Here is a 17,877-nt window from a genome sequence, read left to right as displayed (position 1 = left end):
ACTAGTGAAAGCCTCCCTTAAAAGAACTTTGATTTACACCCAGTGAGACGCTCCTGTCTCCCAAAAGCAAAGACAAAGTTAATCCATTGACATGTGTATTAACGTACAATCCCAAGGCAAACAAAATCAAAAGAGTAATTAATCAGAAAACATTGTTCTATCATATCAAAACCAGGTATTCCACAGCCTCTGTTCTTATTTAGGAGAGTAAAGAACATCTGGCAGTACCTTGTGAGAGCAGCTAAGCCAACTGGAAAAAGCAAAAGATCTGTTAGAAATGTTAGGTCTTCCAGCAATAGTGGGACAATTCAGGTGCCAAAATTGTGCTGCCACCAAACGTTTAAAAGTGAATGGGGCTGTACATAAGCAACTTAATTTTTCAAACTGCAATACTAAGAATGATGTTTGTTGCATCAAATGTCCCTGTGAATTGATTTATATAGGCTAGACTACACAACCCGTAAAAGCCAGAATCCTCCAACACAGGTCATGGATTAAGTGCCGGACACAAGGAGCCCCATTGGTGGACCACTACAAACAAATTAACCACTCTGAGGATGACCTTAAGTGGCCGATCATTTATGTGGCACAGTGTAATCTGAGAGGCAAAACTTTAACCACAACATTATTAAAGATTGAGGTCAAGATGACAGAGAAGTTCCATACTGCAACAAAAGGCCTGAACAACCTAGATGAGATTTGGCCATTAATTTAAGATAAAAACCCACATAAAGACCCAGTTTTTCTTTTTTTGGGGGGTGTGATCCTAAAAGGTTTACATTGGATATATTTATTTAGATATCTGTAACCTTGGTGCTAATCCAGATAAGTACACAATTTGCATTTAACAGGGTGAAGTTTGATGAAACTATTGGTATAACTTTACCTTTGAAAAACAATAATAAGAGGCCTGGATGTTGGTTATTAGCTAAAGAATAAGCTGTTTATATTTATGTAAATATTTGTAACTGGGGGTGTAAGCGCAAGTGCAATATGCCATTTCTATTTAGAAAGGTATACATTTTGGGCATGATTACGAGTTTAGAGGTCAGACTGCCAGACCGCCTTGTTGGCAGTCACAAAAAGACCGTTCCGCTTGCTGTCCTTAGCCCGTCGTACTGCATTGCAAGCAGCCAGAGTGTATCTTGGCAGTCTGACCTCCAGCACCATAAGTGCTGTTGCCAACCACTGAGTCTATTACAAACACCCAGTCAACCTGGCAGTCTCCTTGTGGTGATTAGCCAATGGCAGTTGACAACTGCAGTATGCGTCCAGCTAAGTAACAGACAAATTTATATTGGATGAATTTTAAAAAACAACACAGCTGACACACATTGGTCCGCCCTTCATCGATCACAATCCTTTGCATTTCCACTGGACTACGAAGACGACAGACCACCGTTTTCTCATTTTGTCATAGATTAGGCACCCCTTTTCCACAATCCCATATAACACCTTGCACATACTTTTGTCCATTCACTCCCTATTGCACTTCCACTGTTAACTAAGTCCCTGTCACCCACTTTAGTTGTCAACCATGTCTCGTCCCAAAAATTCCTATTTTTCTGAAGATGAGTTGAGAGTCATGGTGGATAAAATCATAAGAGTAGAGCCACAATTGTTCAGAGCCCAAGTCCAGCATACTCCTCTCAGTAGGAAAATGGAACTGTGGCAAAGAATAGTCGACAGAGTGAAGGCTGTATGCACCACCCTGTACACAAAGGAGGACATTAGGAAGAGGTGGAATGACCCGAGAGGCAAGGTCCATTCCCTGGCCTCCAGGCAACAGATGGAGGCCAACAAGACTGGCGGTGGCCCTCCCAGTGTCCCATTAAGACACTTCCCATGGGAGGAGAAGGTCTTGGCCATACTGCATCATGAAGGCTTGACTGGAATACCGGGGGTGTGGGGTCAGGTAAGTTACCACACAAAACTGTCACAAAAATGCAATGTCCTGCATGCCCAAAGCTCAGCTTTTCCTACTGAGTTGCTCATGTACTTCACCAACATTCAATACCCAGAGTATATGAAATATAACACTGTCAATATCAATTTTGGACCCTACAGCACAGCCATCCCCCCCAATCACATGCCAGGCGTCGAAATGGTGCCATAAGTCTTTCAATATCAAAAATCATTCCAAGAATCATGGTATGTCTCAACATGTAAATGTATGCTCAAACCTAAATGCAGTCTACCTACAGATATGTAATACCCAACAGTTGTCAAGTGCTGGGAAGTACAGAGAGTGACATGGCTACAACTATCAGGAGGCCCTATAATCCCTGTTTCTCTAACTCCAACCACCAGCCCAGGGTTCACTTGCACAAATACTCTGTTTGTTAACTCTCAGATAAGGTTTACTCACCTGGGAGGATACCATTTGTCAAGTGTTGGGAAGAAGAGGGAGTGACCTGACTGCAACTCCCAGGAGGCCCTGTTTGTCTACCTCAAAACACCAGCACAGTATTCACTTGGCCAAATACCCCTGTTTGTTAACTCTCAAATGACGTTTACTCACCTGGGAGGATATCATTTATCAAGTGTAGGGAAATAGAGGGAGTGACTTGACTACAACTTTAAGGAGGCCATGTTTTTCTAACTCCAATTAATAGCTCAGTGTGTACTTGCCCAAATACCCCTCTTTGTTAACTCTCAAATGAAGTTTACTCAGATGGGAGGATACTATTTGTCAAGTGTTGGAAAGTAAAGGGAGTGACTTGACTGCAAAGCCCAGGAGGTCATGTTTCTCTAACTCCAACCACCAGCCCAGTGGTCATTTGTCCAAATGTCCCTGTTTGTTAATCTCAAATGAGGTTTACTCACATGGGAGGATACCATTTGTCAAGTGTTGGGAAGCAGAGGGAGCGACCAGACTGCAACTCCCAGGAGACCCTCTTTCTCCAACTCCAAACACCAGCCCAGTGTTCACTTTCCAAAATACCCCTGCTTGTTGACTCTCAAATGAAGCTTACTCACCTGGGAGGATACCATTTGTCAAGTGTAGGGAAGATGAGGGAGTGACCTGACTGCATAGTCAGTAAGGCCATGTTTCTCTAACTTCAACCACCAGCCCAGTGTCCACTTGCCCATATACCCCTGTTTGTTAACTCTCAAATGACATTTACTCACCTGGGAGTGAGCAATCCACAGATCATGCTCAATGCAGAGATGAGTCTGTCTACCTAGCTCCATCTTGACCTGCTAACCAAGATAAAACTTTTGAGGACAGGAATGACACCTTACCAAGAATGTACAACAAGTATTCTCGAGGCCTCAAGCTGCATTACCGGATTGGTATCGACAGCAAACACACTGACACAGCACTGCACACATGATGACTGCAGTCACAAATACAACAAAGTCCTATGTTTGCCGATCTCTCAATCAACTAGGCCTCCAAATGGTCAAAAGCATATGTTGCCTCTCCACTGTGTTGGCTTCACTATTGGTAAGATGTCATTTTCATTCCATCATCCAAAGTGCAACTGATCTGGACATCTCATGAGTTGCTTCATTCAACTAGTTTATAAAAGCTTCACACATATCATGTCAAATACCCTAATACCATGGTAACATGGTACAATAGACTGACCTACAACTTAAGAATTCCCAATGTGTCTGCTTACTGTAACACACAATGTTTGGAGGTAAATGTCACATTTCAACCAGTAACAATGTACGTCCTTCATCAACAGGTCAAGCTGCCTCTAGGCACTTGGAGGCCACCGAACAGACTACCACTACCCCCTGGATGAAGCCCTCAGTGATGACGACAATCCTGGACTTTGGATGTGGGGGCAACTCAACACTGTGGACACTTAGGAGACAGGACCCAGTTGGAGAGGAGATAGGCTTGTGGGGGTATGGTGCATGGGAGCGATGCTGTGGGCCAGCTGAGTGAGGCCACTGAGGCTGCTGTCGACCAGGACATCATCAGCCACATCTTGGAGGTCTACCAGGAGACCCAAGGCCTGATGGGCCGAGCTGCAGAGGGTCATGATAGACAAAACGGATGTCCATAAGAACAAAATGGGCACCCTAACAGGGGTGCTGAGGGAAATTAACACCACACTGAGCAGGGTTTTACTCCCAACATCTACCCCTTCCTGTGTGGGATGTACATCATGCCAAACTACATCTGTGGCAGACACAGGAAGGGAGGCCCTAACAGAGGTACAAGCAGCCGCAGACACCCCTGCCTCTGCAGCAGCTGACCCCCCCCCTCGCAAGAGGGGTCATCTGTGCAAGAATCCAGGCAGTCCGGATGGCAAGACACCCACCACTGCCAGCAATAATCCTCTTTCATAATGTCCTCCTTTGTGTGTCACACATTCACTCTGTTAACTGATCCTGAACCACTTCCCATTTCCAATGGGAGGAGTACTCTGGACTTTGGACTTCCAATGGTGTGGCTTCTACTCCAGTGATATCATTAAGAATGACTGAATCCTTCACATTTAAATTTTTGCTAATTGATGTCACAAATATTTTCTGTTAGTTGCAGCTCCCCAATAAATTCACCTGTCACTTACTCTTTGGCTGCTATCTTTAATTTCACCTTTTGCCATGTCAATATGTCAGACCAAGTGAACCATAAAATGATGATCCAACGTACTTGTTCAAGATGGGATACGTTGCATTTACACAGTGTCCAGCTCAGGATTACAACCATTCCACACAAACATGTATATGCAATTGTATTGTTGAAGAATAAATGTTATTACATTGTTCATCATATATGCTGCCAATATGTCTGAAACATAACAAATCATACATGATTGAGTCATACTGGGTGAATTAACATATTTACAGTTACAGACCTCTAGACTATGGAAAGAAGGGATTTGTCAGACATTATCTTGCTGAATAGAGAAACATCAAAGTGGTTGATGCCATCAACTGGAGACATATCATTTGCCAACCAAAGTAACCCAACATCATATCATGCAATACTCAGACAGATGGCAGAACAACAGTTTCTGATTACAGGGTCATTACAATCCAGTGCTTATGCATTTAGTGGTATGACACAAACAAATGTCAGTGATGTGGTACATGTCCCTTGGCCTACAATGATGAAACACACCAGCAGCTATATAAACATCAAACAAAAAGAGTGTTTAGCTAATGTGAAGGATAATTAACATGATTTTGGGCCACGGCTACATATTTTGTGACCACATGATGACACATATGATGCTTCAGGGCTACCACACAACAAGAAACAAGTCCAATGGAGTCTTCTAATCTTCCATTCTATCGATGTGCAAGCTGTCTTGGCACAGGTCTCCTACACCTAAAGTCTGTGACTTACATTTCCTAGAACAATCCATGTCCACTTTGTATGTCAGAACAGCATCACATACCTGCCAATGTTACAACTCTGAAATGCCCACATGAAGATGTCACAATTAAGGTACCTGAACAAACAACAAAACAAAGATCATAGGCATGAAACTATACAAATGGCACAAGTCACATAGCAAGAACCTTAAAAACAAAGTATATTGCAGTAAATCTGACACAAACAAAGCAATATTATCATGGTAGGGAAGCCTCAAAAGCTCCCATCAAACAGCCTTTGGCTGATGTTGGGTGAGTATCAGCTCCCTAACTATTTACAAAATGTTAACTACAGGCATTATCACAGCTAAAGTACATTGTACAGTCAAAGTCATGGCATCACATGACATACGCTCATGAGAAGGAGCTGTGGATGAGATCTTCTTGCATGTCAGCTTCTTCCTCTTCACCACTGTCATCTTCAGTTGGCATTTGAGGATTTTCACCTGGTGTGTTGGAAAATGGGTTATTGGTAAGGGCAGGTAGGTACCTACAATTAGCAACAGGCCACTAACCTCCACTTAGGTCCAGTTAGGTCTCAGTAAATTAACCCCAGCTCAACCCTTGGTAGCTTGGCAACGAGCGTCAAGGCTTAACTTAGGAGACAGAGTGTAAAGCATTCAAATATCACAAAACAGTAATTAAATAAAACACAGGAAACAGTTTAAAAATCCACAACCAATTTATAAAAATAGATTATATTTTTATCTTTAAAATGATACCAATACGAATAAAATCGGATAAGGGGAACCGGAGATATGAATTTTTAAAGAATTATATTTTTTTAGCACCTAGAAACAAAAAGCGCCAATCGGGTCATCTGGTTGCACCTCGACCGGGGCAAAGTCAAAGTTTAAGGCCGACCGCGATGGAGCCCTGCTCGGCTACAGGCCGCGGGAGGGCTCGGTTAAAAGTTTACCTTCACACTTAGGGGCTCATTCTGAGCCCGGCGAGCGGCGGGAGCCGCCCGCCTGGAGGGAGCCGCCAAATGGCCGCTCCGCGGTCGAAAGACCGCGGAGGCCATTCTGGCTTTCCCGCTGGGCTGGCGGGCGACCGCCAGAGGGCCGCCCGCCAGCCCAGCGGGAAACCCCTCCCCACGAGGAAGCCGGCTCCGAATGGAGCCGGCGGAGTGGGTATGTGCGACGGGTGCAGTGGCACCCGTCGCGTATTTCAGTGTCTGCAAAGCAGACACTGAAATACAAAGTGGGGCCCTCTTACGGGGGCCCCTGCAGTGCCCATGCCATTGGCATGGGCACTGCAGGGGCCCCCAGGGGCCCCACGACACCCCTCACCGCCATCCTGTTCCTGGCGGTCGGAGCCGCCAGGAACAGGATGGCGGTGAGGGGGTCGGAATCCCAGGGATTCCGCCGGTTTTCCTTGTCTGACCGCGGCCAAACCGCCGCGGTCAGAATGCCCTGCGGGGCACCGCCAACCTGTTGGCGGTGCTCCCGCATCCCCGGCCCCGGCGGTCCTTGACCGCCGGGGTCGGAATGACCCCCTTAGTCGTTTTTTTGAAGATTTTCTTCAGCGGGACGAACCTGCCAGTCCAATCCGACCTCCTGGAGCCCTTCTCCGGATACGCGATGCGGGAATCCTCGGTGGAGATTTTTACCTTCGGACTTAGTCTCTTTTTCGAGGTGAAAATCCTTCGACCGGGGTAAACCTGGATCTTGATCCGACGTCCCTGGTCCCTCCTCGGATACGCTGGCTGGAAAGTCCCGGTCAACTTTTTACCTTCGGACTTAGGGGGTCATTCTAACCCTGGCTGTCAGCGACCCCCAGGGCTAAAATGACGGAAGCACCGCGAACAGGCTGGCGGTGCTTCCTTGGCCATTCTGACCGCGGCGTTAAAGCTGCGGTCAGAAAAGGGCAACCAGCGGTTTCCCGCTGGTTTACCCCTGGCCTGAGGAATCCTCCATGGCGGCGCTGCAGGCAGCGCCGCCATGGGGATTCCGACCCCCTTCCCGCCAGCCTGGTTCTGGCGGTTTTGACCGCCAGAACCTTGCTGGCGGGAACGGGTGTTGTGGGGCTCCTGGGGGCCCCTGCAGTGCCCATGCCATTGGCATGGGCACTGCAGGGGCCCCCTAACAGGGCCCCACAAAGATTTTCAGTGTCTGCATAGCAGACACTGAAAATCGCGACGGGTGCTACTGCACCCGTCGCACCCCTTCCACTCCACCGGCTCCATTCGGAGCCGGCATCCTCGTGGAAGGGGGTTTCCTGCTGGGCGGGCGGGCGGCCTTTTGGCGGTCGCCCGCCCACCCAGCGGGAAACTCAGAATTACCGCGGCGGTCATTTGACCGCACAGCGGTATTCTGCCGGGGGAACTTTGGCCGCCCGCCAAAGTTAGAATGACCCCTTTAGTCTCTTTTTCTGAGATATTCGTTACCGGGACGAACCAGCAAATCAGGCCGGGTCGCGGTTGAGGCAAGCCGGTTGGAGTTGCCCCGCGGCGGGTCGGTCCCTCTATGGAGCTTTTTTTGCAAAAGTTCTCCAAACTTCTCCAAACTTCTGGGGCTTCTCCCAGATGTCCTTTTAAGGTTCTTTTGAGGTCCACAGCTCATCCCAAGGGTCCAGGAGTTCTGAGATGGTCCTTGGGGGTGCGGTCTACAACTCCCAGAATGCACCTGGCGCAAACTCCTTTTTGGCCACTGGGCAGTGGCCAGCTGGTTGATTTCTTCAGGAGTTGGCGCAGGGGACTCTGGATAGCAATTTTTCACCTGAAGCAAACAGGGAGTCCCTCCTTGAACCAGTTGAAGCCAGGCAAAGTCCTTCTTGTGGTGAAGCCCAAGTGTGCAGCTGGTGCTGTCCTTCTGAGTGCAGGTTCCAGGTGCAGGCCAGGGGTCCAGCAGGGCAGTCCTTCTTCTCCTTTGGTTCTTCCTTGTTGGAATCTGATGGGGATCTGAGGTTGGGTGCAGGTCTGCCAGTTTTATCCTTGCTCCTGGGTGAAAAGCCGGGGGTCCTGGTTCTCCAATCAGGTGCAGGGTCCTTCCCCCTGTGATGACCACTTCCTGGGAAGTGTGGCAAAAATCAATCCCAGGAGGCAACATCCTCCAAAAATCCATCATGGCTGAATCTGATTTTTGGAGGTTACATCTGGCTGAGCCCACCCACTGGTGTGGCTAAAAATCATAAACACACCCCTCTCCTGCCCTCTCCTAATCTAATCAAGGTGGCACGTAGTTGTCTGGGGTTGCAGGATGTGGGGGTGTTGCTGGTTGCTCCAAATGTCCTTCTCTGCCTTTGAAGACCAGTTTGGCAGCCCTCCCCCTTCCTGCCTCACCATCTGCTGAGGGGAGATTCCCTCCCACAGGCACATTCCTTTGTGTGAAGCCAGGCAACTTCACACCTCATCAAGGTAGCCTGGCCAGGCTGCTAGAGGCTGGCCAATCAGAGCACAGCAGCAAAAACAATGCAGGGCTGAAATTGGCAACTTTTCAGGTAAAGTTTAAAACTCTTTACCTGAACAAGTTATATCAAATCCAACAACTGGAAGTTGTGGGATTTATTACAACAATTAATTTGATACCAACCTCTTGGTATGCATCATTTAAGGAGACTTTAAAAATTAAAATAAAGTCTGCCAATTCTAGCCTATGAAGGCAATTTACTACAATGAGGGAAAAACGAATTTGGCTGTTTTTACCTCACCAGGGCTTACAAAACTATTTTTATAAAGTCCCTGCTTATAGTTACATGGCACCCAGTCCTAGGGGCACAAAGGGCACACCTTAGGGGTGACCTAAATGTAAAAATAAAGTAGTTTAAGACTTTGGAACTACTTTTAATTCCAAAGTCGAATTTGCATATAACTTTAATTTAAAAGCAGCCAGCAAGGCAGGCCTGCCTTTAAAATGACACTGGGCACCTCAGCCGTGCACCTATGGGTGCACTACCTATGCTGTGGTCCCTAAACCTACGTGCCCTACCATATACTAGGGACTTATAGGTAGGTTCACTTAGCCAATTATAATTAGCCTAATTTGCATATCCATTTTACACAGACCACTGGCCCTGGGACTGGTAAGCAGTACCAAGGGCACAGCCAAGAGCCAGTAACCACCAGTACCTGTCCAAAAAGTGTAGGGGTGACCAGGGCAAAAAGGAGGACTTTCCTACACTTCCCCCCTTCCCCTCCCAGATGAAAGGTGATGGGTACTAACCTACACCCTGGTAGTCCTCATCAGCTAAGTGGAAAAACCTGGAAAGTCCATCTGCATTGGCATGGGCAGTCTCAGATCTGTGCTCCACTGCGAAGTCCATCCCCTGTAGGGAAATGGACCACCTTAACAGTTTTGGGTTCTCCCCCCTCATCTGCAACAACCATCTGAGAGGTCTGTGGTCAGTTTGTACACGGAAGTGAGTGCCAAACAAGTAAGGCCTCAACTTCTTCAGGGACCAGACCACAGCAAAGGCCTCCCTCTCAATGGCACTCCATCTTTTCTCTCTGGGGAGTAGTCGCCTGCTGATGAAGGCAACTGGTTGATCTTGGCCCTCTTCATTAACTTGTGCTAACAGTGCCCCAATCCCTTCCTCTGAAGCATCTGTTTGCACTATAAACTCCTTGCTATAGTCAAGGGCCAGTAACACTGGTGCTGAACACATAGCCTGTTTTAGGGTGTCAAAAGCTTTCTGACACTCTGGGGTCCAAATGACCTTCTTGGGCTGTTTCTTGGAGGTAAGCTCAGTCAGAGGGGTCACTATGGTCCCATAATTCTGAACAAACCTCCTGTAGTACCCAGTCAGGCCAAGAAAGGCCCTGACCTGAGTCTGGGTTTTAGGAGCCTCCCAATCCAGGATAGTCTGGATCTTGGGCTGGAGAGGTTGTACATGGCCTCCACCAACAAGGTGGCCCAGGTACACAACTGAGCTTTGCCCTATCTGGCACTTGCTTGCATTGATAGTCAGGCCTGCTTGAAGCAGGGCCTGAAGCACTTCCTTCAGGTGGACCAGGTGGTCCTCCCAGGTGGAACTAAATACAGCTATATCATCCAGATAAGCTGCACTGAAAGATTCCAACCTGGACAGGACTCTATTCACCAACCGTTGGAAGGTGGCAGGAGCATTTTTCAGGCCAAAGGGCATCACCTTGAACTGAAAGTGGCCCTCTGGTGTGGAAAATGCTGACCTCTCCTTAGCTCCTGGACTTAAGGCAATCTGCCAGTATCCTGAGGTCAGATCAAATGTGCTCAGGAATTTGGCAGCCCCTAACCTATCAATGAGCTCATCAGCTATAGGTATGGGGTGAGCATCAGGCCTAGTGACTGCGTTTAGACTTCTGTAGTCCACACAAAATCTCAATTCCTTTTTCCCACCTTGGGGATTAGGTTTGGGCACCAGTACCACTGGACTGGACCAAGGACTATCAGAGGGCTCAATTACCTTGAGCTCCAACATCTTACCCACTTCAGCTTTGATGTTGGCCTTGACCTGGTCAGACAGCCTGTATAGCTTGTTCTTGACAGGCAAGCTGTCACCAGTGTCAACGTCATGGACACACCAATTGGTGAGTCCAGGGGTCAGGGAGAACATACTAGCAAACTGTTCCAAAACCTGTTTGCAGTCTTTTTGTTGCTGGTCTGTCAACTTGGGAGAGAGCACCACTCCCTCCACTGACCCATCTTGTGCATTTGAGGACAGGAGGTCTGGCAGAGGTTCACTCTCCTCCTCCTTCCCTTCATCAGTGACCATCAGTATGATCATGTCTGCCCTGTCCTGGTGGGGTTTCAGCCTGTTAACATGCAGGATCCTATGAGGATTCCTGGGAGTGCCAAGGTCCACCAAGTAGGTGACCTCACCCTTTTTCTCCAGAATTGGATAGGGCCCAGTCCATTTGGTCTGAAGTGCCCTAGGAGCCATGGGCTCCAAAACCCACACCAGCTGTCCTGGGTGATACTCAGGCATGGTAGCCTTCTGATCATGCCAGAGTTTCATGAGCTCCTGGCTGGCCTCCAGGTTTCTGCTTGCCTTCTTCATGTACTCAGCCATGCGTGACCGCAGGCCCAGCACATAATATAGCACGTTCTCCTTGGACTCTCTGAGAGGCGTTTCCCAAGACTCTCTCACCAAGCACAATGGGCCTCTTACAGGGTGCCCAAACAGTAACTCAAAGGGGCTGAATTCAACCCCCCTCTGTGGCACCTCTCTGTAGGCAAACAGCAGGCATGGGAGGAGAACATCCCATCTCTTCCTGAGTTTGTCAGACAAACCCATGATCATGCCCTTCAGGGTCTTATTAAATCTTTCCACCAGACCATTGGCCAGTGGATGATAGGGGGTGGTGAACTTATAAGTAACACCACACTCATCCCACATGGCTTTCAGATAGGCTGACATAAAGTTTGTGCCCCTATCTGAGACCACCTCCTTTGGGAACCCCACTCTGATGAATACACCAAGTAGGGCCCTAGCCACTGTGGGAGCAGGGACTGTCCGGAGGGGTATTGCCTCAGGGTACCTGGTGGCATGGTCCACAACCACCAAATTGTACCTGTTACCTGAGGCAGTTGGTGGGTCTAGGGGACCAACAATGTCAATCCCCACCCGCTCAAAGGGAGTCCCAACCACTGGCAGTGGTATCAAGGGAGCCTTTGGCTTGCCCCCTGTCTTGCCACTGGCTTGGCAGGTGACACAGGAGCTGCAAAACTCTTTGACTTTTTCTGACATTTGGGGCCAATAAAAACGGTTGACCAGCCTGTTCCAGGTCTTGGTCTGTCCCAAATGTCCAGCTAAGGGGATATCATGGCTTAAGGTAAGGAGGAATTCTCTATACTTCTGGGGGACCACTACTCTCCTGGTGGCCCCTGGTTTGAGGGCCCTTGCCTCAGTGTAGAGAACTCCATCCTCCCAGTAAACCTTGTGGGTTCCACTGGTATCCCCTTGTTCTTGCCTGGCAGCAGTCTGCCTCCGGCCCTCAAGAGTGGGACACTCTCTTTGTCCCTGGCACAACTCTTCTCTGGTGGGCCCACCTGCCCCTTGCAGTTCTGCCAAGTCAGGCAGAGCTTGCAGGGTGAAGTGTCCCTCCCTCAGAGGTCAGATCCTCCCCCTCAGGGTTGGATTCCTCCTGACCCTCTGTACTTGTAGGGGCTGGCAAGCCAGACCCAGTGCCCTTTCTCTTCTTCTTGGAGGCTTGGCCCATTGTTTCAGGGTCCAAGTGCCCAGCACTTCCCTGTTGTGCTTCCTGTGACTTGGTCACGGCACACACCCATTCAGGGAGGTCCAGCATCTGTGCATGGACCTTTCTCTCCACCTCTGACCATTCAGATGCTTCAAGATCATTTCCCAGCAGACACTCTACTGGGAGGGCAGGAGCTACAGCTACCTTCTTAGGGACAGTCACACATCCCCATTCCAGGCTCACCATGGCCATGGGATGGAGTTTGGTTCTGCTATCTGCATAGGTCACTTGGTGGAAGACACCAGGTAAGACCTGTTCTGGAGAAACCAGCTTCTCTGTGACCATTGTCACACTGGCTCCTGTATCTCTCAGAGCTTCCACCTCAGTTCCATTGACTTTAGGCCTCTGCCTATACCTCTCCATGCTGGGAGGTAAGGTGGCCATAGTTGCAATGTCCACCCCACCCACGGATACTAAGGTGACTTCTGTGTACCCTGATCCCAGCCCTGGGCCAACTTCCACCCCCAACCCTACACTAGCAATCCCCTGGGATTGCCCACCGGTGGGGGGCTTCTTGGAGCAGATAGCATCTCCTCTTTTGTGTCCAGGTTGATGACACTCAAAACGCTTGCCGGCCTTAGCAAGCTCCTGAAACTTTCCTGCTTTAGCAGGATCATAGTTCTTTCCCTGATACCCTTTCCCCTTAGAAGTGGAATGGCTAGAGCTCCCCCACCCTAAGGAGTTTTTGGGGACTCTTGTGAGGACTTCTTGTGCTTTTTATCATCTTTCCCTTGGTTCTTCCCTTGAGAAGAGCCATGTCCTCCCTTTTTCTGATCACCCCCTGGGGTTTTCTAGTTAACCCTAGTTCTTAACCAGTCATCTGCTGACTCCCCCAGCTCTCTGGGGTTGGTCAACTTAGAGTCAACTAGATACTGGCGGAACTTCTCTTGGACACAATTGGTTAGAAGGTGCTCCCTCATAATCAAATTGTACAGCCCCTCAAAGGTACTTACCTTGTTGCCCTGTATCCAGCCCTCCAGTGCTTTTACTGAAATGTCCACAAAGTCCACCCAGGACTGGGTGCTTGTCTTTTGGGTGTCCCTAAACTTGAGCCGATACTGCTCTGGGGTCAGACCAAACTTTTTAGTCAAGCATCTCTTCATACTGGGGTATGAGTCTGCCTCCTCCCCCCTCAAGGTTAGGAGCCTATCCCTCCCAGAGTTGGGAACCAATTCCCAAAGAAGTAAACCCCAGTACTGAGGCTTAACTCTCCTCATCTGGAGGACCCTCTAAAGGCCCCCAGCCACTTATCTATATCATCCCCCTCTACATAGGCAGGGACCACCCCCTTGGGTAATCTGGGGCAAAAACCCCCACCCATGGACACCTCAGCTTCTTTGTCGCTGCCACCATCTCTTTTCTCTTCCCTTGCCCACTTTTTCTCTTCTAGGGCCAGCTTTTCTGCCTCCAAAGCTATGAATGCTAGCTGGGCCTCCAGCTCTCTTTCCCTGAGGGACAGGTTCTCTCCTCCTAAAGGGACCCCCTTTCCCCCAACTAGCTTTGGGTCTGCCCCTAGTGACTGTATGTAATGAGGACCGGTCTTCCTCATCCTCACTTAGGCTCAGATGCCCTCCCTCCCCTGAGTGGTAGGAGCCAGCATCCTCCCCTACTTCTCCCTCCTCTGGAGCTTCTTCTGAGTCTACCTCTTGGGCCTCAGCCCATGCTGTCAGGGATTTGATCAGGACATGCTTCCTGAGGTCAGTGGTTGCAGGCAACCCTCTTTCAGTACACAACCCCCTAAGCTGGACTACTGTCAGTGTGGGTAGGCTAGCCAGATCAAGCTTCATGGTTCCCTAGTTTTGTGTCAACAAAAACTTTTTGCAAAAATTGGAAACAAGAATTTAGAAAAATCACAAAAATTCAATAATTGAAATTAATCCAAATTAAAAATTAAAAACAATTTTTGCACTAGGACAATTTAAAGGATTTGTTTTACTTAAAACTGTAGCGTTATACTGAACACAAGTACAGGATCCCACCACTGCTCACCAAAAATGTTGGAAAATGGGTTATTGGTAAGGGCAGGTAGGTACCTACAATTAGCAACAGGCCACTAACCTCCACTTAGGTCCAGTTAGGTCTCAGTAAATTAACCCTAGCTCAACCCTTGGTAGCTTGGCAACGAGCGTCAAGGCTTAACTTAGGAGACAGAGTGTAAAGCATTCAAATATCACAAAACAGTAATTAAATAAAACACAGGAAACAGTTTAAAAATCCACAACCAATTTATAAAATTAGATTATATTTTTATCTTTAAAATGACACCAATATGAATAAGATCGGATAAGGGGAACCGGAGATATGAATTTTTAAAGAATTATATTTTTTTAGCACCTAGAAACAAAAAGCGCCAATCGGGTCATCTGGTTGCACCTCGACCGGGGCAAAGTCAAAGTTTAAGGCCGACCGCGATGGAGCCCTGCTCGGCTACAGGCCGCGGGAGGCCTTGGTTAAAAGTTTACCTTCACACTTAGTCTCTTTTTCGAAGATTTTCTTCAGCGGGACGAACCTGCCAGTCCAATCCGACCTCCTGGAGCCCTTCTCTGGATACGCGATGCGGGAATCCTTGGTGGAGATTTTTACTTTCGGACTTAGGGGGTCATTCTGACCTCGGTGGTAAAAGGCGCTTACCGCCGGTCAGAAGATCGCCATAACACCGCCGCGGTCGCGGTAAACCGCCACGGTCATTCTGACCCGCAACTGGCAAACCGCCAAAAACCCGACATCCACAAAAGTCCGCCACACCAACGGGCAGCGCAAAACAGGCGATGACCAAACCTCCACCGTCACGCCAACAGAAATACGCCCATGCCATTCCGACCCACAAATCCCCGCAGCGGTCTTTCAACTGCGGTATTCCATTGGCGGTACACACCGCCGCGCTCAAAATACACACACCTTTACAAAACACTACCACATTGGACAAATCAAAATACACACACCTGAGACACATACACACACCACTCCCACACACCCAATTAAATATAAAACACACACCCACATCACCCACAAACCCTTATGACCACAATTGCGACTGAAGGACAGAGAGAGACAGCACAGCATAGAGTATACCATCACACAGAGGCAAATCACAACATCACCCACACAATTTCCACGCACAAAACACCATACACCACCACACTCACCACACACTACAACACATACACCACCCCTCACCTCATCCACACCACCCAATGGCACCCCAAAGACACCCCAGGTTCTCTGACGCAGAACTCAGGGTCATGGTGGAGGAAATAGTTTGTGTAGAGCCCCAGCTCTTCGGTGCACAGGTGCAGCACACCACCATTGCCAGGATGATGGAGCTATGGAGCAGAATAGTGGACAGGGTCAACGCTGTGGGACAGCATCCACGCAATCGGGACGACATCAGGAAGCGGTGGAATGACCTACGGGCGAAGGTGCGTTCCATGGTATCAAGGCACAACATCGCGGTACAGCGGACTGGCGGCGGACCCCCACCTACTCCCCCAGAATTCACAGCATGGGAGGAGGAAGTCTTGCACATCCTGCATCCTGAGGGCCTCGCAGGAGTAGGCGGAGGAATGGACTCTGGTAAGGCAAATCTCCACGACTTCATTCCCCCCACCCCACCTGCATGCCAAATCATACCCCCACCCCCATCACACCAACTTCTTGCAAATGGCTCACCATCATAACCCACCCATCCCAAAACCTAGCCCTGCATGCCTCCCCAAAGCATGGACACCCATCACCAAAGCATGCCCACTGCACACACCCATCACCCCCACAAGCCACGGTTACAAAAGCCCCCACAAGGGAATGCCAGCACTGGGGTACACGGCCACCCACCCATTACACGAAATGCCACACACAGAAGCAATAACCATACTCTTATACCCCTGCAGGACCCGAATGCCACCACACCGCCACGGAGGGTCCAGAGATGTCCATCCCACCCCCGGAAGAGGCCCCCAGTGATGACAGCAGCTCTGTCTCCCTGGACCCAGATGACCAGCCCGGCCCATCGGGGACCTCTGGACAGTCGGTTCCCCACAGACAGCCACAGGCTACACCCGACCTAACCCCCTCTGGGAACACCAGCACAGCTCCCACCCAGCGGGCCCATGCCTCTGTCTCCAGGACACATCAATCAGCGGTGTGTCCACCACTACAGGGCACCCAGGTTGACCCACCACCCCAACAACAACAGGGACCTGGGGGCAGTGGTAGTGGGCACACCGTCCAGGGGACAGAGGCCCAGGGAAACAGGGGAACTGGGAGGGCTGCTGTGCAACAGGGGGGGGACAGGCCCAGGGAACCGACTCTCCAAGAGGCCCTCTCCTCCATCATGGAAGCATACCACCGCTCCCAGGAGACGATGGCTACGGTACTGGCCAGGTTCCAGGAGATCCAGGTACTGCAGGAGGAACAGTACATGGGGTTTAGAGAGGAACTGAGGAACATCAGTTCCGCAATGGGGACCATCGTCGTGGCCCTTAACCAGATAGTCACCACATTGCGGGACCATGTGGCACCACAAAGGGCCCCTGTCACTAGCCTGGACCAGGAACAGCCTACCACCTCCGGCGGCGCTAGTGGACAGGAGGCCCCCACACAACGACAGGCCACCAGAACCCCACCTCCTGCAGAAGAAGAACCACCCCGCAAGCGGCACCTGAGATCTCACAAGAAGACAGAGTAGGATGCCAAGACCCCCGCCAGCAAAGGATACCCCCTGATGTCATCCCACTGTCCCACATTGTCACCCTGTCCAACCTTGAACTGCCCCTGCACCATCCTTTCACAGGCATATGGACAATGCACCTGTGAGACTGAAAACTGGACTCTGCCATGGACATTACTCCACCATCACCCATCACCGTTTTACAATCATGTTCCTAAATGTAGCACTTTATTAAAATCACTTATTGCACTTAAAAAATCTGGAGTCTGCTTGTATTTTGAACAAATGTATTAGACATAACGGTGCAATAATGTTCAGTCACATTGTGATGACAACATACCACTGTCACACAGCTGTAGTCCATGGGCAAACAAAGCAGAGGTCACGCAGTGGGGCCCACAGCTCTGAAAACGGAAGGGAAAGTCACAACTCAGTTAACAGGAACTGGGGGGAAACTCAGACAGTAGAGAGGCAGGAGACTTTAAGTAAATGTAAAATGGCGTGGTTGATTCGTACCTGTGTGCTACTGAAAATACTGTTGTATCACAGTGTCCCTGTTGTCTGTGTCGTCCCCGTCGTCTTCCTCCTCTTCACTCTCCACAGGCTCCACAGCTGCCACAACACCACCATCTGGACCATCCTCCTGCAGGAAAGGCACCTGGCGGTGCAAAGCCAGGTTGTGAAGCAT

Source organism: Pleurodeles waltl, chromosome 3_1 (assembly GCF_031143425.1).
Source record: "Pleurodeles waltl isolate 20211129_DDA chromosome 3_1, aPleWal1.hap1.20221129, whole genome shotgun sequence".
Taxonomy (NCBI): domain Eukaryota; kingdom Metazoa; phylum Chordata; class Amphibia; order Caudata; family Salamandridae; genus Pleurodeles; species Pleurodeles waltl.
The sequence above is the reverse complement of the archived record's forward strand: the minus strand, read 5'-3'. Positions refer to the sequence as shown.